This window comes from Anomaloglossus baeobatrachus, chromosome 3 (genome assembly GCF_048569485.1).
Source record: "Anomaloglossus baeobatrachus isolate aAnoBae1 chromosome 3, aAnoBae1.hap1, whole genome shotgun sequence".
NCBI classification, from domain to species: domain Eukaryota; kingdom Metazoa; phylum Chordata; class Amphibia; order Anura; family Aromobatidae; genus Anomaloglossus; species Anomaloglossus baeobatrachus.
In genome coordinates, this window is record NC_134355.1 from 186484863 (window position 1) to 186510856 (window position 25994).

A 25994-nucleotide genomic window follows, 5' to 3' on the forward strand; every position below is an offset into this window, starting at 1 on the left:
TCTAGGCTGTGATATTGGTGTAACTCACTGCTGTGGGCTCTAGGCTGGGATATTGGTGTAACTCACTGCTGTGGGCGCTAGGCTGTGATATTGGTATAACTCACTGCTGTGGACTCTAGGCTGTGATATTGGTGTAACTCACTGCTGTGGGCGCTAGGCTGTGATATTGGTGTAACTCACTGCTGTGGGCGCTAGGCTGTGATATTGGTGTAACTCACTGCTGTGGGCTCTAGGCTGTGATATTGGTATAGATCACTGCTGTGGGCTCTAGGCTGGGATATTGGTGTAACTCACTGCTGTGGGCTCTAGGCTGTGATATTGGTGTAACTCACTGCTGTGGGCTCTAGGCTGGGATATTGGTGTAACTCACTGCTGTGGGCTCTAGGCTGTGATATTGGTGTAACTCACTGCTGTGGGCTCTAGGCTGTGATATTGGTGTAACTCACTGCTGTGGGCTCTAGGCTGTGATATTGGTGTAACTCACTGCTGTGGGCTCTAGGCTGTGATATTAGTGTAACTCACTGCTGTGGGCTCTAGGCTGTGATATTGGTGAAACTCACTGCTGTGGACTCTAGGCTGTGATATTGGTGTAACTCACTGCTGTGGGCTCTAGGCTGGGATATTGGTGTAACTCACTGCTGTGGGCTCTAGGCTGGGATATTGGTGTAACTCACTGCTGTGGGCTCTAGGCTGTGATATTGGTGTAACTCACTGCTGTGGGCGCTAGGCTGGGATATTGGTGTAACTCACTGCTGTGGGCTCTAGGCTGGGATATTGGTGTAACTCACTGCTGTGGGCTCTAGGCTGGGATATTGGTGTAACTCACTGCTGTGGGCTCTAGGCTGGGATATTGGTGTAACTCACTGCTGTGGGCTCTAGGCTGTGATATTGGTGTAACTCACTGCTGTGGGCTCTAGGCTGTGATATTGGTATAACTCACTGCTGTGGGCTCTAGGCTGTGATATTGGTATAACTCACTGCTGTGGGCTCTAGGCTGTGATATTGGTGTAACTCACTGCTGTGGGCTCTAGGCTGTGATATTGGTGTAACTCACTGCTGTGGGCTCTAGGCTGTGATATTGGTGTAACTCACTGCTGTGGGCTCTAGGCTGGGATATTGGTGTAACTCGCTGCTGTGGGCTATAGGCTGTGATATTGGTGTAACTCACTGCTGTGGACTCTAGGCTGGGATATTAGTGTAACTCACTGCTGTGGGCTCTAGGCTGTGATATTGGTGTAAATCACTGCTGTGGGCTCTAGGCTGGGATATTAGTGTAACTCACTGCTGTGGGCTCTAGGCTGGGATATTAGTGTAACTCACTGCTGTGGGCTCTAGGCTGGGATATTAGTGTAACTCACTGCTGTGGGCGCTAGGCTGGGATATTGGGGTAACTCACTGCTGTGGGCTCTAGGCTGGGATATTGGTGTAACTCACTGCTGTGGACTCTAGGCTGTGATATTGGTGTAACTCACTGCTGTGGGCTCTAGGCTGTGATATTGGTGTAACTCACTGCTGTGGACTCTAGGCTGGGATATTAGTGTAACTCACTGCTGTGGGCGCTAGGCTGGGATATTGGGGTAACTCACTGCTGTGGGCGCTAGGCTGGGATATTGGGGTAACTCACTGCTGTGGGCTCTAGGCTGTGATATTGGTGTAACTCACTGCTGTGGACTCTAGGCTGTGATATTGGTGTAACTCACTGCTGTGGGCTCTAGGCTGTGATATTGGTGTAACTCACTGCTGTGGGCTCTAGGCTGGGATATTAGTGTAACTCACTGCTGTGGGCTCTAGGCTGTGATATTAGTGTAAATCACTGCTGTGGGCTCTAGGCTGTGATATTGGTGTAACTCACTGCTGTGGGCGCTAGGCTGGGATATTGGTGTAACTCACTGCTGTGGGCTCTAGGCTGTGATATTGGTGTAACTCACTGCTGTGAACTCTAGGCTGGGATATTGGTGTAACTCACTGCTGTGGGCGCTAGGCTGGGATATTGGTGTAGATCACTGCTGTGGGCTATAGGCTGTGATATTGGTGTAACTCACTGCTGTGGACTCTAGGCTGTGATATTGGTGTAACTCACTGCTGTGGGCTCTAGGCTGTGATATTGGTGTAAATCACTGCTGTGGGCTCTAGGCTGTGATATTGGTGTAACTCACTGCTGTGGGCTCTAGGCTGTGATATTGGTGTAAATCACTGCTGTGGGCTCTAGGCTGGGATATTGGTGTAACTCACTGCTGTGGGCTCTAGGCTGGGATATTAGTGTAACTCACTGCTGTGGACTCTAGGCTGGGATATTGGTGTAACTCACTGCTGTGGGCTCTAGGCTGTGATATTGGTGTAACTCACTGCTGTGGACTCTAGGCTGTGATATTGGTGTAACTCACTGCTGTGGGCTCTAGGCTGGGATATTGGTGTAACTCACAGCTGTGGGCTCTAGGCTGTGATATTGGTGTAACTCACTGCTGTGGACTCTAGGCTGTGATATTGGTGTAAATCACTGCTGTGGACTCTAGGCTGGGATATTAGTGTAACTCACTGCTGTGGGCGCTAGGCTGGGATATTAGTGTAACTCACTGCTGTGGGCTCTAGGCTGGGATATTAGTGTAACTCACTGCTGTGGGCTCTAGGCTGGAATATTAGTGTAACTCACTGCTGTGGGCTCTAGGCTGGGATATTGGTGTAACTCACTGCTGTGGACTCTAGGCTGTGATATTGGTGTAACTCACTGCTGTGGGCGCTAGGCTGGGATATTGGTGTAACTCACTGCTGTGGGCTCTAGGCTGTGATATTGGTGTAACTCACTGCTGTGGGCTCTAGGCTGTGATATTGGTGTAACTCACTGCTGTGGGCTCTAGGCTGGGATATTGGTGTAACTCACTGCTGTGGGCGCTAGGCTGTGATATTGGTGTAACTCACTGCTGTGGACTCTAGGCTGTGATATTGGTGTAGATCACTGCTGTGGACTCTAGGCTGTGATATTGGTGTAACTCACTGCTGTGGGCTCTAGGCTGTGATATTGGTGTAACTCACTGCTGTGGGCTCTAGGCTGTGATATTGGTGTAACTCACTGCTGTGGACTCTAGGCTGGGATATTAGTGTAACTCACTGCTGTGGACTCTAGGCTGTGATATTGGTGTAACTCACTGCTGTGGGCTCTAGGCTGGGATATTAGTGTAACTCACTGCTGTGGACTCTAGGCTGTGATATTGGTGTAACTCACTGTTGTGGACTCTAGGCTGTGATATTGGTGTAGATCACTGCTGTGGGCTCTAGGCTGTGATATTGGTGTAACTCACTGCTGTGGGCTCTAGGCTGTGATATTGGTGTAACTCACTGCTGTGGACTCTAGGCTGTGATATTGGTGTAACTCACTGCTGTGGGTTCTAGGCTGTGATATTGGTGTAAATCACTGCTGTGGGTTATAGGCTGTGATATTGGTGTAAATCACTGCTGTGGGCGCTAGGCTGGGATATTGGTGTAACTGCTGTGGGCTCTAGGCTGTGATATTAGTGTAACTCACTGCTGTGGACTCTAGGCTGTGATATTGGTGTAACTCACTGCTGTGGACTCTAGGCTGTGATATTGGTGTAACTCACTGCTGTGGGCTCTAGGCTGGGATATTGGTGTAACTCACTGCTGTGGGCTCTAGGCTGTGATATTGGTGTAACTCACTGCTGTGGGCTCTAGGCTGTGATATTAGTGTAACTCACTGCTGTGGGCTCTAGGCTGTGATATTGGTGTAACTCACTGCTGTGGACTCTAGGCTGGGATATTGGTGTAACTCGCTGCTGTGGGCTCTAGGCTGGGATATTGGTGTAACTCACTGCTGTGGGCGCTAGGCTGGGATATTGGTGTAACTCACTGCTGTGGGCTCTAGGCTGGGATATTGGTGTAACTCACTGCTGTGGGCTCTAGGCTGGGATATTGGTGTAACTCACTGCTGTGGGCTCTAGGCTGGGATATTGGTGTAACTCACTGCTGTGGACTCTAGGCTGTGATATTGGTGTAACTCACTGCTGTGGACTCTAGGCTGTGATATTGGTGTAACTCACTGCTGTGGACTCTAGGCTGTGATATTAGTGTAACTCACTGCTGTGGACTCTAGGCTGTGATATTGGTGTAACTCACTGCTGTGGGCTCTAGGCTGTTATATTGGTGTAACTCACTGCTGTGGGCTCTAGGCTGTGATATTGGTATAACTCACTGCTGTGGGCTCTAGGCTGTGATATTGGTATAACTCACTGCTGTGGGCTCTAGGCTGTGATATTGGTGTAACTCACTGCTGTGGGCTCTAGGCTGTGATATTGGTGTAACTCACTGCTGTGGGCTCTAGGCTGTGATATTGGTGTAACTCACTGCTGTGGGCTCTAGGCTGGGATATTGGTGTAACTCACTGCTGTGGGCTCTAGGCTGTGATATTGGTGTAACTCACTGCTGTGGACTCTAGGCTGGGATATTAGAGTAACTCACTGCTGTGGGCTCTAGGCTGTGATATTGGTGTAAATCACTGCTGTGGACTCTAGGCTGGGATATTAGTGTAACTCACTGCTGTGGGCTCTAGGCTGGGATATTAGTGTAACTCACTGCTGTGGGCTCTAGGCTGGGATATTAGTGTAACTCACTGCTGTGGACTCTAGGCTGGGATATTAGTGTAACTCACTGCTGTGGGCGCTAGGCTGTGATATTGGGGTAACTCACTGCTGTGGGCTCTAGGCTGGGATATTGGTGTAACTCACTGCTGTGGACTCTAGGCTGTGATATTGGTGTAACTCACTGCTGTGGACTCTAGGCTGTGATATTGGTGTAACTCACTGCTGTGGACTCTAGGCTGGGATATTAGTGTAACTCACTGCTGTGGGCGCTAGGCTGGGATATTGGGGTAACTCACTGCTGTGGGCGCTAGGCTGGGATATTGGGGTAACTCACTGCTGTGGGCTCTAGGCTGGGATATTGGTGTAACTCACTGCTGTGGACTCTAGGCTGTGATATTGGTGTAACTCACTGCTGTGGACTCTAGGCTGTGATATTGGTGTAACTCACTGCTGTGGGCTCTAGGCTGTGATATTGGTGTAACTCACTGCTGTGGGCTCTAGGCTGGGATATTAGTGTAACTCACTGCTGTGGGCTCTAGGCTGTGATATTAGTGTAAATCACTGCTGTGGGCTCTAGGCTGTGATATTGGTGTAACTCACTGCTGTGGGCGCTAGGCTGGGATATTGGTGTAACTCACTGCTGTGGGCTCTAGGCTGGGATATTGGTGTAACCCACTGCTGTGGGCTCTAGGCTGTGATATTGGTGTAACTCACTGCTGTGGACTCTAGGCTGTGATATTGGTGTAAATCACTGCTGTGGACTCTAGGCTGGGATATTGGTGTAACTCACTGCTGTGGGCGCTAGGCTGGGATATTGGTGTAGATCACTGCTGTGGGCTCTAGGCTGTGATATTGGTGTAACTCACTGCTGTGGGCTCTAGGCTGTGATATTGGTGTAACTCACTGCTGTGGGCTCTAGGCTGTGATATTGGTGTAAATCACTGCTGTGGGCTCTAGGCTGTGATATTGGTGTAACTCACTGCTGTGGGCGCTAGGCTGGGATATTGGTGTAACTCACTGCTGTGGGCTCTAGGCTGGGATATTAGTGTAACTCACTGCTGTGGACTCTAGGCTGGGATATTGGTGTAACTCACTGCTGTGGGCTCTAGGCTGTGATATTGGTGTAACTCACTGCTGTGGACTCTAGGCTGTGATATTGGTGTAACTCACTGCTGTGGGCTCTAGGCTGGGATATTGGTGTAACTCACAGCTGTGGGCTCTAGGCTGTGATATTGGTGTAACTCACTGCTGTGGACTCTAGGCTGTGATATTGGTGTAAATCACTGCTGTGGACTCTAGGCTGGGATATTAGTGTAACTCACTGCTGTGGGCGCTAGGCTGGGATATTAGTGTAACTCACTGCTGTGGGCTCTAGGCTGGGATATTAGTGTAACTCACTGCTGTGGGCTCTAGGCTGGGATATTAGTGTAACTCACTGCTGTGGGCTCTAGGCTGGGATATTGGTGTAAATCACTGCTGTGGACTCTAGGCTGGGATATTAGTGTAACTCACTGCTGTGGGCGCTAGGCTGGGATATTAGTGTAACTCACTGCTGTGGGCTCTAGGCTGGGATATTAGTGTAACTCACTGCTGTGGACTCTAGGCTGGGATATTAGTGTAACTCACTGCTGTGGGCGCTAGGCTGGGATATTGGTGTAACTCACTGCTGTGGACTCTAGGCTGTGATATTGGTGTAACTCACTGCTGTGGGCTCTAGGCTGTGATATTGGTGTAACTCACTGCTGTGGACTCTAGGCTGGGATATTGGTGTAACTCACTGCTGTGGGCGCTAGGCTGGGATATTGGGGTAACTCACTGCTGTGGGCGCTAGGCTGGGATATTGGGGTAACTCACTGCTGTGGGCTCTAGGCTGGGATATTGGTGTAACTCACTGCTGTGGACTCTAGGCTGTGATATTGGTGTAACTCACTGCTGTGGACTCTAGGCTGTGATATTGGTGTAACTCACTGCTGTGGGCTCTAGGCTGTGATATTGGTGGAACTCACTGCTGTGGGCTCTAGGCTGGGATATTAGTGTAACTCACTGCTGTGGGCTCTAGGCTGTGATATTAGTGTAAATCACTGCTGTGGGCTCTAGGCTGTGATATTGGTGTAACTCACTGCTGTGGGCGCTAGGCTGGGATATTGGTGTAACTCACTGCTGTGGGCTCTAGGCTGGGATATTGGTGTAACTCACTGCTGTGGGCTCTAGGCTGTGATATTGGTGTAACTCACTGCTGTGGACTCTAGGCTGTGATATTGGTGTAAATCACTGCTGTGGACTCTAGGCTGGGATATTGGTGTAACTCACTGCTGTGGGCGCTAGGCTGGGATATTTGTGTAGATCACTGCTGTGGGCTCTAGGCTGTGATATTGGTGTAACTCACTGCTGTGGGCTCTAGGCTGTGATATTGGTGTAACTCACTGCTGTGGGCTCTAGGCTGTGATATTGGTGTAAATCACTGCTGTGGGCTCTAGGCTGTGATATTGGTGTAACTCACTGCTGTGGGCGCTAGGCTGGGATATTGGTGTAACTCACTGCTGTGGGCTCTAGGCTGGGATATTAGTGTAACTCACTGCTGTGGACTCTAGGCTGGGATATTGGTGTAACTCACTGCTGTGGGCTCTAGGCTGTGATATTGGTGTAACTCACTGCTGTGGACTCTAGGCTGTGATATTGGTGTAACTCACTGCTGTGGGCTCTAGGCTGGGATATTGGTGTAACTCACAGCTGTGGGCTCTAGGCTGTGATATTGGTGTAACTCACTGCTGTGGACTCTAGGCTGTGATATTGGTGTAAATCACTGCTGTGGACTCTAGGCTGGGATATTGGTGTAACTCACTGCTGTGGGCGCTAGGCTGGGATATTTGTGTAGATTACTGCTGTGGGCTCTAGGCTGTGATATTGGTGTAACTCACTGCTGTGGGCTCTAGGCTGTGATATTGGTGTAACTCACTGCTGTGGGCTCTAGGCTGTGATATTGGTGTAAATCACTGCTGTGGGCTCTAGGCTGTGATATTGGTGTAACTCACTGCTGTGGGCGCTAGGCTGGGATATTGGTGTAACTCACTGCTGTGGGCTCTAGGCTGGGATATTAGTGTAACTCACTGCTGTGGACTCTAGGCTGGGATATTGGTGTAACTCACTGCTGTGGGCTCTAGGCTGTGATATTGGTGTAACTCACTGCTGTGGACTCTAGGCTGTGATATTGGTGTAACTCACTGCTGTGGGCTCTAGGCTGGGATATTGGTGTAACTCACAGCTGTGGGCTCTAGGCTGTGATATTGGTGTAACTCACTGCTGTGGACTCTAGGCTGTGATATTGGTGTAAATCACTGCTGTGGACTCTAGGCTGGGATATTAGTGTAACTCACTGCTGTGGGCGCTAGGCTGGGATATTAGTGTAACTCACTGCTGTGGGCTCTAGGCTGGGATATTAGTGTAACTCACTGCTGTGGGCTCTAGGCTGGGATATTAGTGTAACTCACTTCTGTGGGCTCTAGGCTGGGATATTGGTGTAACTCACTGCTGTGGGCTCTAGGCTGGGATATTGGTGTAACTCACTGCTGTAGACTCTAGGCTGTGATATTGGTGTAACTCACTGCTGTGGGCGCTAGGCTGGGATATTTCTGTAGATCACTGCTGTGGGCTCTAGGCTGTGATATTGGTGTAACTCACTGCTGTGGGCTCTAGGCTGTGATATTGGTGTAACTCACTGCTGTGGGCTCTAGGCTGTGATATTGGTGTAAATCACTGCTGTGGGCTCTAGGCTGTGATATTGGTGTAACTCACTGCTGTGGGCGCTAGGCTGGGATATTGGTGTAACTCACTGCTGTGGGCTCTAGGCTGGGATATTAGTGTAACTCACTGCTGTGGGCTCTAGGCTGTGAAATTAGTGTAAATCACTGCTGTGGGCTCTAGGCTGTGATATTGGTGTAACTCACTGCTGTGGGCGCTAGGATGGGATATTGGTGTAACTCACTGCTGTGGGCTCTAGGCTGGGATATTGGTGTAACTCACTGCTGTGGGCTCTAGGCTGTGATATTGGTGTAACTCACTGCTGTGGACTCTAGGCTGTGATATTGGTGTAAATCACTGCTGTGGACTCTAGGCTGGGATATTGGTGTAACTCACTGCTGTGGGCGCTAGGCTGGGATATTGGTGTAGATTACTGCTGTGGGCTCTAGGCTGTGATATTGGTGTAACTCACTGCTGTGGGCTCTAGGCTGTGATATTGGTGTAACTCACTGCTGTGGGCTCTAGGCTGTGATATTGGTGTAAATCACTGCTGTGGGCTCTAGGCTGTGATATTGGTGTAACTCACTGCTGTGGGCGCTAGGCTGGGATATTGGTGTAACTCACTGCTGTGGGCTCTAGGCTGGGATATTAGTGTAACTCACTGCTGTGGACTCTAGGCTGGGATATTGGTGTAACTCACTGCTGTGGGCTCTAGGCTGTGATATTGGTGTAACTCACTGCTGTGGACTCTAGGCTGTGATATTGGTGTAACTCACTGCTGTGGGCTCTAGGCTGGGATATTGGTGTAACTCACAGCTGTGGGCTCTAGGCTGTGATATTGGTGTAACTCACTGCTGTGGACTCTAGGCTGTGATATTGGTGTAAATCACTGCTATGGACTCTAGGCTGGGATATTAGTGTAACTCACTGCTGTGGGCGCTAGGCTGGGATATTAGTGTAACTCACTGCTGTGGGCTCTAGGCTGGGATATTAGTGTAACTCACTGCTGTGGGCTCTAGGCTGGGATATTAGTGTAACTCACTGCTGTGGGCTCTAGGCTGGGATATTGGTGTAAATCACTGCTGTGGACTCTAGGCTGGGATATTAGTGTAACTCACTGCTGTGGGCGCTAGGCTGGGATATTAGTGTAACTCACTGCTGTGGGCTCTAGGCTGGGATATTAGTGTAACTCACTGCTGTGGACTCTAGGCTGGGATATTAGTGTAACTCACTGCTGTGGGCGCTAGGCTGGGATATTGGGGTAACTCACTGCTGTGGGCTCTAGGCTGTGATATTGGTGTAACTCACTGCTGTGGACTCTAGGCTGTGATATTGGTGTAACTCACTGCTGTGGACTCTAGGCTGTGATATTGGTGTAACTCACTGCTGTGGACTCTAGGCTGTGATATTGGTGGAACTCACTGCTGTGGGCTCTAGGCTGGGATATTAGTGTAACTCACTGCTGTGGGCTCTAGGCTGTGATATTAGTGTAAATCACTGCTGTGGGCTCTAGGCTGTGATATTGGTGTAACTCACTGCTGTGGGCGCTAGGCTGGGATATTGGTGTAACTCACTGCTGTGGGCTCTAGGCTGGGATATTGGTGTAACTCACTGCTGTGGGCTCTAGGCTGTGATATTGGTGTAACTCACTGCTGTGGACTCTAGGCTGTGATATTGGTGTAAATCACTGCTGTGGACTCTAGGCTGGGATATTGGTGTAACTCACTGCTGTGGGCGCTAGGCTGGGATATTTGTGTAGATCACTGCTGTGGGCTCTAGGCTGTGATATTGGTGTAACTCACTGCTGTGGGCTCTAGGCTGTGATATTGGTGTAACTCACTGCTGTGGGCTCTAGGCTGTGATATTGGTGTAAATCACTGCTGTGGGCTCTAGGCTGTGATATTGGTGTAACTCACTGCTGTGGGCGCTAGGCTGGGATATTGGTGTAACTCACTGCTGTGGGCTCTAGGCTGGGATATTAGTGTAACTCACTGCTGTGGACTCTAGGCTGGGATATTGGTGTAACTCACTGCTGTGGGCTCTAGGCTGTGATATTGGTGTAACTCACTGCTGTGGACTCTAGGCTGTGATATTGGTGTAACTCACTGCTGTGGGCTCTAGGCTGGGATATTGGTGTAACTCACAGCTGTGGGCTCTAGGCTGTGATATTGGTGTAACTCACTGCTGTGGACTCTAGGCTGTGATATTGGTGTAAATCACTGCTGTGGACTCTAGGCTGGGATATTGGTGTAACTCACTGCTGTGGGCGCTAGGCTGGGATATTTGTGTAGATCACTGCTGTGGGCTCTAGGCTGTGATATTGGTGTAACTCACTGCTGTGGGCTCTAGGCTGTGATATTGGTGTAACTCACTGCTGTGGGCTCTAGGCTGTGATATTGGTGTAAATCACTGCTGTGGGCTCTAGGCTGTGATATTGGTGTAACTCACTGCTGTGGGCGCTAGGCTGGGATATTGGTGTAACTCACTGCTGTGGGCTCTAGGCTGGGATATTAGTGTAACTCACTGCTGTGGACTCTAGGCTGGGATATTGGTGTAACTCACTGCTGTGGGCTCTAGGCTGTGATATTGGTGTAACTCACTGCTGTGGACTCTAGGCTGTGATATTGGTGTAACTCACTGCTGTGGGCTCTAGGCTGGGATATTGGTGTAACTCACAGCTGTGGGCTCTAGGCTGTGATATTGGTGTAACTCACTGCTGTGGACTCTAGGCTGTGATATTGGTGTAAATCACTGCTGTGGACTCTAGGCTGTGATATTGGTGTAAATCACTGCTGTGGACTCTAGGCTGGGATATTAGTGTAACTCACTGCTGTGGGCGCTAGGCTGGGATATTAGTGTAACTCACTGCTGTGGGCGCTAGGCTGGGATATTGGGGTAACTCACTGCTGTGGGCGCTAGGCTGGGATATTGGGGTAACTCACTGCTGTGGGCTCTAGGCTGTGATATTGGTGTAACTCACTGCTGTGGACTCTAGGCTGTGATATTGGTGTAACTCACTGCTGTGGACTCTAGGCTGTGATATTGGTGTAACTCACTGCTGTGGGCTCTAGGTTGTGATATTGGTGGAACTCACTGCTGTGGGCTCTAGGCTGGGATATTAGTGTAACTCACTGCTGTGGGCTCTAGGCTGTGATATTAGTGTAAATCACTGCTGTGGGCTCTAGGCTGTGATATTGGTGTAACTCACTGCTGTGGGCGCTAGGCTGGGATATTGGTGTAACTCACTGCTGTGGGCTCTAGGCTGGGATATTGGTGTAACTCACTGCTGTGGGCTCTAGGCTGTGATATTGGTGTAACTCACTGCTGTGGACTCTAGGCTGTGATATTGGTGTAAATCACAGCTGTGGGCTCTAGGCTGTGATATTGGTGTAACTCACTGCTGTGGACTCTAGGCTGTGATATTGGTGTAAATCACTGCTGTGGACTCTAGGCTGGGATATTGGTGTAACTCACTGCTGTGGGCGCTAGGCTGGGATATTTGTGTAGATTACTGCTGTGGGCTCTAGGCTGTGATATTGGTGTAACTCACTGCTGTGGGCTCTAGGCTGTGATATTGGTGTAACTCACTGCTGTGGGCTCTAGGCTGTGATATTGGTGTAAATCACTGCTGTGGGCTCTAGGCTGTGATATTGGTGTAACTCACTGCTGTGGGCGCTAGGCTGGGATATTGGTGTAACTCACTGCTGTGGGCTCTAGGCTGGGATATTAGTGTAACTCACTGCTGTGGGCTCTAGGCTGTGAAATTAGTGTAAATCACTGCTGTGGGCTCTAGGCTGTGATATTGGTGTAACTCACTGCTGTGGGCGCTAGGCTGGGATATTGGTGTAACTCACTGCTGTGGGCTCTAGGCTGGGATATTGGTGTAACACTGCTGTGGGCTCTAGGCTGTGATATTGGTGTAACTCACTGCTGTGGACTCTAGGCTGTGATATTGGTGTAAATCACTGCTGTGGACTCTAGGCTGGGATATTGGTGTAACTCACTGCTGTGGGCGCTAGGCTGGGATATTGGTGTAGATTACTGCTGTGGGCTCTAGGCTGTGATATTGGTGTAACTCACTGCTGTGGGCTCTAGGCTGTGATATTGGTGTAACTCACTGCTGTGGGCTCTAGGCTGTGATATTGGTGTAAATCACTGCTGTGGGCTCTAGGCTGTGATATTGGTGTAACTCACTGCTGTGGGCGCTAGGCTGGGATATTGGTGTAACTCACTGCTGTGGGCTCTAGGCTGGGATATTAGTGTAACTCACTGCTGTGGACTCTAGGCTGGGATATTGGTGTAACTCACTGCTGTGGGCTCTAGGCTGTGATATTGGTGTAACTCACTGCTGTGGACTCTAGGCTGTGATATTGGTGTAACTCACTGCTGTGGGCTCTAGGCTGGGATATTGGTGTAACTCACAGCTGTGGGCTCTAGGCTGTGATATTGGTGTAACTCACTGCTGTGGACTCTAGGCTGTGATATTGGTGTAAATCACTGCTGTGGACTCTAGGCTGGGATATTAGTGTAACTCACTGCTGTGGGCGCTAGGCTGGGATATTAGTGTAACTCACTGCTGTGGGCTCTAGGCTGGGATATTAGTGTAACTCACTGCTGTGGGCTCTAGGCTGGGATATTAGTGTAACTCACTGCTGTGGGCTCTAGGCTGGGATATTGGTGTAAATCACTGCTGTGGACTCTAGGCTGGGATATTAGTGTAACTCACTGCTGTGGGCGCTAGGCTGGGATATTAGTGTAACTCACTGCTGTGGGCTCTAGGCTGGGATATTAGTGTAACTCACTGCTGTGGACTCTAGGCTGGGATATTAGTGTAACTCACTGCTGTGGGCGCTAGGCTGGGATATTGGGGTAACTCACTGCTGTGGGCTCTAGGCTGTGATATTGGTGTAACTCACTGCTGTGGACTCTAGGCTGTGATATTGGTGTAACTCACTGCTGTGGACTCTAGGCTGTGATATTGGTGTAACTCACTGCTGTGGACTCTAGGCTGTGATATTGGTGGAACTCACTGCTGTGGGCTCTAGGCTGGGATATTAGTGTAACTCACTGCTGTGGGCTCTAGGCTGTGATATTAGTGTAAATCACTGCTGTGGGCTCTAGGCTGTGATATTGGTGTAACTCACTGCTGTGGGCGCTAGGCTGGGATATTGGTGTAACTCACTGCTGTGGGCTCTAGGCTGGGATATTGGTGTAACTCACTGCTGTGGGCTCTAGGCTGTGATATTGGTGTAACTCACTGCTGTGGACTCTAGGCTGTGATATTGGTGTAAATCACTGCTGTGGACTCTAGGCTGGGATATTGGTGTAACTCACTGCTGTGGGCGCTAGGCTGGGATATTTGTGTAGATCACTGCTGTGGGCTCTAGGCTGTGATATTGGTGTAACTCACTGCTGTGGGCTCTAGGCTGTGATATTGGTGTAACTCACTGCTGTGGGCTCTAGGCTGTGATATTGGTGTAAATCACTGCTGTGGGCTCTAGGCTGTGATATTGGTGTAACTCACTGCTGTGGGCGCTAGGCTGGGATATTGGTGTAACTCACTGCTGTGGGCTCTAGGCTGGGATATTAGTGTAACTCACTGCTGTGGACTCTAGGCTGGGATATTGGTGTAACTCACTGCTGTGGGCTCTAGGCTGTGATATTGGTGTAACTCACTGCTGTGGACTCTAGGCTGTGATATTGGTGTAACTCACTGCTGTGGGCTCTAGGCTGGGATATTGGTGTAACTCACAGCTGTGGGCTCTAGGCTGTGATATTGGTGTAACTCACTGCTGTGGACTCTAGGCTGTGATATTGGTGTAAATCACTGCTGTGGACTCTAGGCTGGGATATTGGTGTAACTCACTGCTGTGGGCGCTAGGCTGGGATATTTGTGTAGATCACTGCTGTGGGCTCTAGGCTGTGATATTGGTGTAACTCACTGCTGTGGGCTCTAGGCTGTGATATTGGTGTAAATCACTGCTGTGGGCTCTAGGCTGTGATATTGGTGTAAATCACTGCTGTGGGCTCTAGGCTGTGATATTGGTGTAACTCACTGCTGTGGGCGCTAGGCTGGGATATTGGTGTAACTCACTGCTGTGGGCTCTAGGCTGGGATATTAGTGTAACTCACTGCTGTGGACTCTAGGCTGGGATATTGGTGTAACTCACTGCTGTGGGCTCTAGGCTGTGATATTGGTGTAACTCACTGCTGTGGACTCTAGGCTGTGATATTGGTGTAACTCACTGCTGTGGGCTCTAGGCTGGGATATTGGTGTAACTCACAGCTGTGGGCTCTAGGCTGTGATATTGGTGTAACTCACTGCTGTGGACTCTAGGCTGTGATATTGGTGTAAATCACTGCTGTGGACTCTAGGCTGTGATATTGGTGTAAATCACTGCTGTGGACTCTAGGCTGGGATATTAGTGTAACTCACTGCTGTGGGCGCTAGGCTGGGATATTAGTGTAACTCACTGCTGTGGGCTCTAGGCTGGGATATTAGTGTAACTCACTGCTGTGGGCTCTAGGCTGGGATATTAGTGTAACTCACTGCTGTGGGCTCTAGGCTGGGATATTGGTGTAACTCACTGCTGTGGGCTCTAGGCTGGGATATTGGTGTAACTCACTGCTGTGGACTCTAGGCTGTGATATTGGTGTAACTCACTGTTGTGGGCTCTAGGCTGGGATATTGGTGTAACTCACTGATGTGGGCTCTAGGCTGTGATATTGGTGTAACTCACTGCTGTGGGCGCTAGGCTGGGATATTTGTGTAGATCACTGCTGTGGGCTCTAGGCTGTGATATTGGTGTAACTCACTGCTGTGGGCTCTAGGCTGTGATATTGGTGTAACTCACTGCTGTGGGCTCTAGGCTGTGATATTGGTGTAAATCACTGCTGTGGGCTCTAGGCTGTGATATTGGTGTAACTCACTGCTGTGGGCGCTAGGCTGGGATATTGGTGTAACTCACTGCTGTGGGCTCTAGGCTGGGATATTAGTGTAACTCACTGCTGTGGACTCTAGGCTGGGATATTGGTGTAACTCACTGCTGTGGGCTCTAGGCTGTGATATTGGTGTAACTCACTGCTGTGGACTCTAGGCTGTGATATTGGTGTAACTCACTGCTGTGGGCGCTAGGCTGGGATATTTGTGTAGATCACTGCTGTGGGCTCTAGGCTGTGATATTGGTGTAACTCACTGCTGTGGGCTCTAGGCTGTGATATTGGTGTAACTCACTGCTGTGGGCTCTAGGCTGTGATATTGGTGTAAATCACTGCTGTGGGCTCTAGGCTGTGATATTGGTGTAACTCACTGCTGTGGGCGCTAGGCTGGGATATTGGTGTAACTCACTGCTGTGGGCTCTAGGCTGGGATATTAGTGTAACTCACTGCTGTGGACTCTAGGCTGGGATATTGGTGTAACTCACTGCTGTGGGCTCTAGGCTGTGATATTGGTGTAACTCACTGCTGTGGACTCTAGGCTGTGATATTGGTGTAACTCACTGCTGTGGGCTCTAGGCTGGGATATTGGTGTAACTCACAGCTGTGGGCTCTAGGCTGTGATATTGGTGTAACTCACTGCTGTGGACTCTAGGCTGTGATATTGGTGTAAATCACTGCTGTGGACTCTAGGCTGGGATATTGGTGTAACTCACTGCTGTGGGCGCTAGGCTGGGATATTTGTGTAGATCACTGCTGTGGGCTCTAGGCTGTGATATTGGTGTAACTCACTGCTGTGGGCTCTAGGCTGTGATATTGGTGTAAATCACTGCTGTGGGCTCTAGGCTGTGATATTGGTGTAAATCACTGCTGTGGGCTCTAGGCTGTGATATTGGTGTAACTCACTGCTGTGGGCGCTAGGCTGGGATATTGGTGTAACTCACTGCTGTGGGCTCTAGGCTGGGATATTAGTGTAACTCACTGCTGTGGACTCTAGGCTGGGATATTGGTGTAACTCACTGCTGTGGGCTCTAGGCTGTGATATTGGTGTAACTCACTGCTGTGGACTCTAGGCTGTGATATTGGTGTAACTCACTGCTGTGGGCTCTAGGCTGGGATATTGGTGTAACTCACAGCTGTGGGCTCTAGGCTGTGATATTGGTGTAACTCACTGCTGTGGACTCTAGGCTGTGATATTGGTGTAAATCACTGCTGTGGACTCTAGGCTGTGATATTGGTGTAAATCACTGCTGTGGACTCTAGGCTGGGATATTAGTGTAACTCACTGCTGTGGGCGCTAGGCTGGGATATTAGTGTAACTCACTGCTGTGGGCTCTAGGCTGGGATATTAGTGTAACTCACTGCTGTGGGCTCTAGGCTGGGATATTAGTGTAACTCACTGCTGTGGGCTCTAGGCTGGGATATTGGTGTAACTCACTGCTGTGGGCTCTAGGCTGGGATATTGGTGTAACTCACTGCTGTGGACTCTAGGCTGTGATATTGGTGTAACTCACTGTTGTGGGCTCTAGGCTGGGATATTGGTGTAACTCACTGATGTGGGCTCTAGGCTGTGATATTGGTGTAACTCACTGCTGTGGGCGCTAGGCTGGGATATTTGTGTAGATCACTGCTGTGGGCTCTAGGCTGTGATATTGGTGTAACTCACTGCTGTGGGCTCTAGGCTGTGATATTGGTGTAACTCACTGCTGTGGGCTCTAGGCTGTGATATTGGTGTAAATCACTGCTGTGGGCTCTAGGCTGTGATATTGGTGTAACTCACTGCTGTGGGCGCTAGGCTGGGATATTGGTGTAACTCACTGCTGTGGGCTCTAGGCTGGGATATTAGTGTAACTCACTGCTGTGGACTCTAGGCTGGGATATTGGTGTAACTCACTGCTGTGGGCTCTAGGCTGTGATATTGGTGTAACTCACTGCTGTGGACTCTAGGCTGTGATATTGGTGTAACTCACTGCTGTGGGCTCTAGGCTGGGATATTGGTGTAACTCACAGCTGTGGGCTCTAGGCTGTGATATTGGTGTAACTCACTGCTGTGGACTTTAGGCTGTGATATTGGTGTAAATCACTGCTGTGGACTCTAGGCTGGGATATTAGTGTAACTCACTGCTGTGGGCGCTAGGCTGGGATATTAGTGTAACTCACTGCTGTGGGCTCTAGGCTGGGATATTAGTGTAACTCACTGCTGTGGGCTCTAGGCTGGGATATTAGTGTAACTCACTGCTGTGGGCTCTAGGCTGGGATATTGGTGTAACTCACTGCTGTGGGCTCTAGGCTGGGATATTGGTGTAACTCACTGCTGTGGACTCTAGGCTGTGATATTGGTGTAACTCACTGCTGTGGGCTTTAGGCTGGGATATTGGTGTAACTCACTGCTGTGGGCTCTAGGCTGTGATATTGGTGTAACTCACTGCTGTGGACTCTAGGCTGTGATATTGATGTAACTCACTGCTGTGGGCTCCAGGCTGTGATATTGGTGTAACTCACTGCTGTGGGCTCTAGGCTGTGATATTGGTGTAACTCACTGCTGTGGACTCTAGGCTGGGATATTGGTGTAACTCACTGCTGTGGGCTCTAGGCTGTGATATTGGTGTAACTCACTGCTGTGGGCTCTAGGCTGTGATATTGGTGTAACTCACTGCTGTGGACTCTAGGCTGTGATATTGGTGTAACTCACTGCTGTGGGCTCCAGGCTGTGATATTGGTGTAACTCACTGCTGTGGGCTCTAGGCTGTGATATTGGTGTAACTCACTGCTGTGGACTCTAGGCTGTGATATTGGTGTAACTCACTGCTGTGGGCTCTAGGCTGGGATATTGGTGTAACTCACTGCTGTGGGCGCTAGGCTGTGATATTGGTGTAACTCACTGCTGTGGACTCTAGGCTGTGATATTGGTGTAGATCACTGCTGTGGGCTCTAGGCTGTGATATTGGTGTAACTCACTGCTGTGGGCTCTAGGCTGTGATATTGGTGTAACTCACTGCTGTGGGCTCTAGGCTGTGATATTGGTGTAACTCACTGCTGTGGACTCTAGGCTGGGATATTAGTGTAACTCACTGCTGTGGACTCTAGGCTGTGATATTGGTGTAACTCACTGCTGTGGGCTCTAGGCTGGGATATTAGTGTAACTCACTGCTGTGGACTCTAGGCTGTGATATTGGTGTAACTCACTGTTGTGGACTCTATGCTGTGATATTGGTGTAGATCACTGCTGTGGGCTCTAGGCTGTGATATTGGTGTAACTCACTGCTGTGGGCTCTAGGCTGTGATATTGGTGTAACTCACTGCTGTGGGTTCTAGGCTGTGATATTGGTGTAAATCACTGCTGTGGGTTCTAGGCTGTGATATTGGTGTAAATCACTGCTGTGGGCGCTAGGCTGGGATATTGGTGTAACTCACTGCTGTGGGCTCTAGGCTGGGATATTAGTGTAACTCACTGCTGTGGACTCTAGGCTGGGATATTGGTGTAACTCACTGCTGTGGACTCTAGGCTATGATATTAGTGTAACTCACTGCTGTGGACTCTAGGCTGGGATATTGGTGTAACTCACTGCTGTGGACTCTAGGCTGTGATATTGGTGTAACTCACTGCTGTGGACTCTAGGCTGTGATATTGGTGTAACTCACTGCTGTGGACTCTTGTGATACCAATGTGATATGACTGAAAGAATTTGTGATTAGATAGGAATCAAATCATAATCATAAGATAGGAGTGATCCCAGATATTATTTGATCCATCAATAATTCAGTATCAAAGAAGATGTCCTTTGGAGGGCCAAAATGATGACCAGGGAATACAGGTTTCTGAAGCAGTTTTGAAGATAAAGGAAGTAACATTTACAGTTCCACTTACAGGAAACTTGTGGTTAGCTTAAAGACAGTTTTAAGGATGAAATTTACGGCTCATTGCAATATTTCACTAAACTGTGGTCAGCCAGTTGTCAACTGACAGGATGTGCTGGAAATGTGCAGGAAGCTGCCGTTACCTACAACATTTTGTGGTCAAGTTACATGAACATGACTCAGCTGTCATATGCTGGTGACCATTTAGACACAACCTACAATATTTTCCTATAAAATATACACGGAACTCGCTTAAGGTAGGGAAATACCTTCCAGGACATTGAAGTGTACGTACGCACTGTTCCTGTGATGCCATGCCATGTTGATTCCTTATCTTAACTCGAGTTCCCTCCGATGTGAAAGGATTGCTACAACATAACGGTAATGTTGATGCATATTTCTGTTATTGTATAAGTTTCTATGACTATAAGATTCTAAATGCCTATGTACCATTGATTATATTCATGTGCTATTAAAATAAATAGTATCTTGCTATAAAGAATATTAGTATTCGTGCCTGATTAGGATATCAGTGAGCGCTTCGTAAGTACGGGCTTTCAGCCCCCTTTTTAGTAGAATTTAGCAAGACATAAATTGGCGTAGTCGGCAGGATTACTTCTATAAGAAGTAATTAACGAATTTTTGTAATTTAGAAGTTAAAAACATATATTTGGCAAATTTCCAGATATTTTTCAATCTTTTTGCATAGTGTCAAAATGTTCAGAAAACGTAAGGATAATGTTAAGGAGGTTGTTGTGGAGATCCCAAGCTGGATTGAGGCTCCCTACAATCTTATAGCACATGAATTGGTCAATTGTGGATTGGCAGAACAATGGCAGAATAAGCTTAAGGGTTGTGTACCTACTGATGTTGTGAATGTACTCAGTGGTGCCCCTGTGAAAACAGGTGATGTAGTGTCTTGTGGATTGGCAGAACAATGGCAGGACAAGCTTATGGGTAGTGAAGCTACTGATGTTGTGAATGTACTCGGTATTGCCCCTGTGAAAGCAGGTGATGTAGTGTCTTTAGCACGACGCAAACAATGGCAGGATAAGCTTATGGGTAGTGAAGCTACTGATGTTGTGAATGTATTCGGTAGTGTCCCTGTGAAAACAGGTGATGTAGTGTCTTTAGCACGGCGCAAACAATGGCAGGATAAGCTTAAGGGTAGTGAAGCTACTGATGTTGTGAATGTATTCGGTAGTGTCCCTGTGAAAACAGGTGATGTAGTGTCTTTAGGACGGCGCATCTGGATTTTGGCAAGTGCATATAGTGTAATACATGAGCGTAATCTAAAGATGCAGAAGAAAAGTTCCCAGATGGAACAAAAGATGATAGAATTAGGTTGCCTGAAAACAGTTCTGGAATGTAATACCAGACTGTTGAAGGATAAATTGGAACATTATCAGAATGTGGCACAAAAAGCTGCCATAAAATTTGCTCAAAATAAGTACAAGAAAAGAAGAGGAAAGGTAAATAAAATCAAAATTGCTCAAAATAAGTACAAGAAAAGAAGAGGAAAAGTAAATAAAACCAAAGTACATAAAAGTATCGCCTCAGCTTCTGTAAACTGGGATCCCGATACTTGGGATGGGGATGTGTGGGATTCATCTTCATCATCTGATGAGGAGGATTACCATAAAGGGAAGATTCAGGCTAATCCAGTAAGGAGGCGCCTAGAGAGGACAGAGAATGAGATCATCCGGGAACATGTCCGGGATGGTCAGGGGAATCTGCAATATGACGAAGATGGTAATGCCATCACAAATGAGAGAACAATTCCTCATGTAAAAAATCGAGTAACCATTGAAGATTACTCTCAGGGAGAAGTTGATAGCATTTTAACACAGTTTAGACAAAAACCAGGAGAAGGAGAAATTCCCTGGTTGGTCAGGGTGCACGATCTCGGAGGAGGTGGAGTGCACTTTGACGCCGGAGACGTGGCAAAATTTGTCACCATGTCTCGTGCCCCAGTAATTCAGAGATCAATAAAAAATTATTTTGTTGATCGTAATGAGCATGGTACTCAAAACTTAATCATGATCTTAGCCCATGCTTTTCTGGACAAATATCCATCAGAAGCAGACTTTCCTATCAATGATAAACCTTGGTATACCTTAAAAGATGGTATGGAAAGGCTGAAGGAAGAAGCAATGAGGAATGCTCTTCCTCTTTTTGGAATGGATGATGATTATCTCCAGTACCCATTGACAGCCAGCATAAGAAATAGGCTGCTTAAACATGCTCCTCCAGCATACAAAACAGTTATTTTAACCTTAACTGTAGCGCTGACTGGAGAATCAATCGGTGTAGTTCTAGGGAGGATGAGGGAGTTACAGGATATGGGACAGTGGGATAAACCATCCCCTGGAGGCCATGTTGGTAACAGTAAGCCAAACAATCCTGATTGGAACATGTTCCAGGCTTTGCTTAAAGCCGGGATTAATATGGAAAGGATTGATGGAAAGGAGACAGGAGAATTATGGAAGTTGTACAAACAGAAAGTTCTATCTGCAAAGAAAGTGACCACTACAAATGTGGAAGGGGGTTCAAAAACCCCCAAGGTAAAGAAATCAGAGGGAAAAGGGGAAAAAACCCCAAAGAAAGTGTCTTGGGAAGATTTTCAGTCAGTTTATCCATGGGAAGAACTGGCTGCAGCCGTGGCCACAAAGGTCACGGAAGGAAGGGCTAATACACAGACTGAAGTCTGTGTAAATGAAAGTTCAGAAGGAAGTGATTTACTATAGGTAGCCAGCCAAGCCCCCCTATTGATAAAAAGGGACGAACGTCCCTACGTCAATCTTAGCATACATTGGAAAGGGGGAAATGTTCAAAGAGTCCCAGCTTTGATTGACACGGGGGCGGAGGCTACTTTAATTCATGGAAACCCAGAAAAAATGAAAGGACCTCGAGTAAAAATTGCTGGACTAGGTGGTCAAGTGATCACCGGGGTTCAGACACAGGTAGCTTTGAAGATAGGTAATTTACCTATCAAGAAGTATACGGTGCTGGTAGTACCTATACCAGAATATATTTTGGGAATTGATATCCTAAAATGGATGACTCTTAATCTAACCAAAGGAAAATTCTCCTTTGGGGTTATGTCTTGTCATAAGGAAATGCAGATCTCACATTATATCAATGATATAATGATACAAGGACAAGATGAGCAAAGTGTGAAAGATCAATTGACAAAACTGGTTGCTCATATGTGGAGTAAAGGATGGGAAATCAATGATGCCAAGGTTCAAGGACCGTCTCAGGTGGTAACATTTCTAGGGATTCAGTGGAACAAGGGGCACAGAGAGATCTTGCCCAATGCCAGACAGAAAATTATTAATTTTCCGGTCCCTAAATCCAAACAGGAGACTCAGTCTTATATTGGATTGTTTGATTTTTGGAGACAACATATCCCTCATTTGGGACAAATGTTGGCTCATTTGTACAAAGTAACGAGGAGAAAATATGAGTTCCCATGGGGAGAGGAACAGCAAAATGTATTTGAGATGGTCAGGGAAGTGTGGCAAGACATTGAAGGGATTATTCAACCTACCAAGACCACTGTATTTCATGTCGATGCTCATGTCCCTACTAACTCACTTGAACGTTTGTTTAATTCAGAAGCAGATAAAGCAGCAGCCATCAGACAAGTCAGTCCAACAGTTGACAAGGCAAGGTACAGCTGTTTGGGCACACCAGAAAGAGCGACACCTTATTCAGCAGGTTTAGACCTCAGTACATTGGAAACTGTCGTGGTACCCCCAGGTAAGGTAAAACCAATTTCAACAGGATTGGGTTGCCATACACCAAAGGATCATTATGGTCAAATAGCCACTAGTTCTAGTTTAGTGTTAAAAGGAGCCATAGTGGTGGGAGGGGTAATAGAGGCAGATTATCAGGGAGAAATCAAGGTACTGATGCTAAATTTGGGAAATGAACCTTTGATATTGATGAAACACCAGAAGGTGGCTCAGATGTTAATAATTCCAATAAACTTGTCTGAAATAAGAGAAGGAACTGCCCCAGCAGAATTAACAATACGGGGTACTAAAGGTTTTGGATCCTCTAATATTAAAAATGTAGGAGCAAAAATATGGATTCAAAACCTCCAAGGACCGCCCTCAGAGACAGCGGTAATAGCGGTCAGAAAAGATCGTACTCTCCTGATAATGAGACCAGGAGTGGAGAAGTGGGAATATGTCCCACAAGAAAAATGTTATTTACAGGAATAATAGTGTATCTTTATTTGCAGAAGGTGTGGTAAATAAGCGGAATCCATGGTATCGGTTACTGGGAAGAGCTCGATAGTGATGAAATGGAGAAATTCCTGTGTTTGATGTTTGCCTCTCTGGTCGTTGGATGGACAAGTCTACATCAGGAGGAGCCTGTGGCGAATGAATTTCTGATGCACCATCACATTTTCAACACACAGATTGCTGGATCTGTACACATTCTTCGGTTACAGCCACCAGTATCCCTTATCTGGATGTCCCGGTATCGATGGAGGAAATCTTAAAGTAGAAAAGTTGTTCTGATCATCTTGCTTATAAAGACACTCAAAGTGTTCGTCTATAGAATACTACAGTACCCATTTCCATAGTGGGATGGATCAATCTTCCATGGTGGCAAGGAAATTTGAATGCAACAGTCACCAATTTGCAATATCTGGCTTTTAAGGGAGGAATTTGGGTACTAAGATATAAGACTGGACTGACTAACCTGGGATTCATCTCTATGGACTGTAGATGCTTTTAAACCCAGCTTAGTGGAAAGGACAATTCATGATATGTTATGGCCTTATGCCAATATGTTCATAAATGGGTCTAGTGAAACTTCTAGTAACATATCGGGAAATGTAATGTGTAATGATTCCTTTGAATGTCAAGCAAATGCCAAAACACATGATATTCAAGGGAGCTTTTCAGATAATATTGCTTTTAGTTTTAATATACTGTACAAAAGTAGTGAAAGTGATTATATTTGTGATTCAACGTTTATCTAAACAAACCAAGAAAACAAAATTTGTGGCAAACAATATTTCTTGGTCATGGTATGGTATATTCCGAGTGATCTTCTTCTAGTGGAATACTGATGATGGAAAATAATCCCTGGGATCAAGGACCGATTGTGATACCAATGTGATATGACTGAAAGAATGTGTGATTAGATAGGAATCAAATCATAATCATAAGATAGGAGTGATCCCAGATATTATTTGATCCATCAATAATTCAGTATCAAAGAAGATGTCCTTTGGAGGGCCAAAATGATGACCAGGGAATACAGGTTTCTGAAGCAGTTTTGAAGATAAAGGAAGTAACATTTACAGTTCCACTTACAGGAAACTTGTGGTTAGCTTAAAGACAGTTTTAAGGATGAAATTTACGGCTCATTGCAATATTTCACTAAACTGTGGTCAGCCAGTTGTCAACTGACAGGATGTGCTGGAAATGTGCAGGAAGCTGCCGTTACCTACAACATTTTGTGGTCAAGTTACATGAACATGACTCAGCTGTCATATGCTGGTGACCATTTAGACACAACCTACAATATTTTCCTATAAAATATACACGGAACTCGCTTAAGGTAGGGAAATACCTTCCAGGACATTGAAGTGTACGTACGCACTGTTCCTGTGATGCCATGCCATGTTGATTCCTTATCTTAACTCGAGTTCCCTCCGATGTGAAAGGATTGCTACAACATAACGGTAATGTTGATGCATATTTCTGTTATTGTATAAGTTTCTATGACTATAAGATTCTAAATGCCTATGTACCATTGATTATATTCATGTGCTATTAAAATAAATAGTATCTTGCTATAAAGAATATTAGTATTCGTGCCTGATTAGGATATCAGTGAGCGCTTCGTAAGTACGGGCTTTCAGCCCCCTTTTTAGTAGAATTTAGCAAGACAACTCTAGGCTGTGATATTGGTGTAACTCACTGCTGTGGGTTCTAGGCTGTGATATTGGTGTAAATCACTGCTGTGGGTTATAGGCTGTGATATTGGTGTAACTCACTGCTGTGGACTCTAGGCTGTGATATTGGTGTAACTCACTGCTGTGGGTTCTAGGCTGTGATATTGGTGTAAATCACTGCTGTGGGCGCTAGGCTGGGATATTGGTGTAACTCACTGCTGTGGGCTCTAGGCTGGGATATTAGTGTAACTCACTGCTGTGGACTCTAGGCTGGGATATTGGTGTAACTCACTGCTGTGGACTCTAGGCTGTGATATTGGTGTAACTCACTGCTGTGGACTCTAGGCTGTGATATTGGTGTAACTCACTGCTGTGGGTTCTAGGCTGTGATATTGGTGTAAATCACTGCTGTGGGTTATAGGCTGTGATATTGGTGTAAATCACTGCTGTGGGCGCTAGGCTGGGATATTGGTGTAACTCACTGCTGTGGGATCTAGGCTGTGATATTAGTGTAACTCACTGCTGTGGACTCTAGGCTGTGATATTGGTGTAACTCACTGCTGTGGACTCTAGGCTGTGATATTGGTGTAACTCCCTGCTGTGGGCTCTAGGCTGGGATATTGGTGTAACTCACTGCTGTGGGCTCTAGGCTGTGTTATTGGTGTAACTCACTGCTGTGGGCTCTAGACTGTGATATTAGTGTAACTCACTGCTGTGGGCTCTAGGCTGTGATATTGGTGTAACTCACTGCTGTGGACTCTAGGCTGGGATATTGGTGTAACTCACTGCTGTGGGCTCTAGGCTGGGATATTGGTGTAACTCACTGCTGTGGGCTCTAGGCTGGGATATTGGTGTAACTCACTGCTGTGGGCTCTAGGCTGTGATATTGGTGTAACTCACTGCTGTGGGCGCTAGGCTGGGATATTGGTGTAACTCACTGCTGTGGG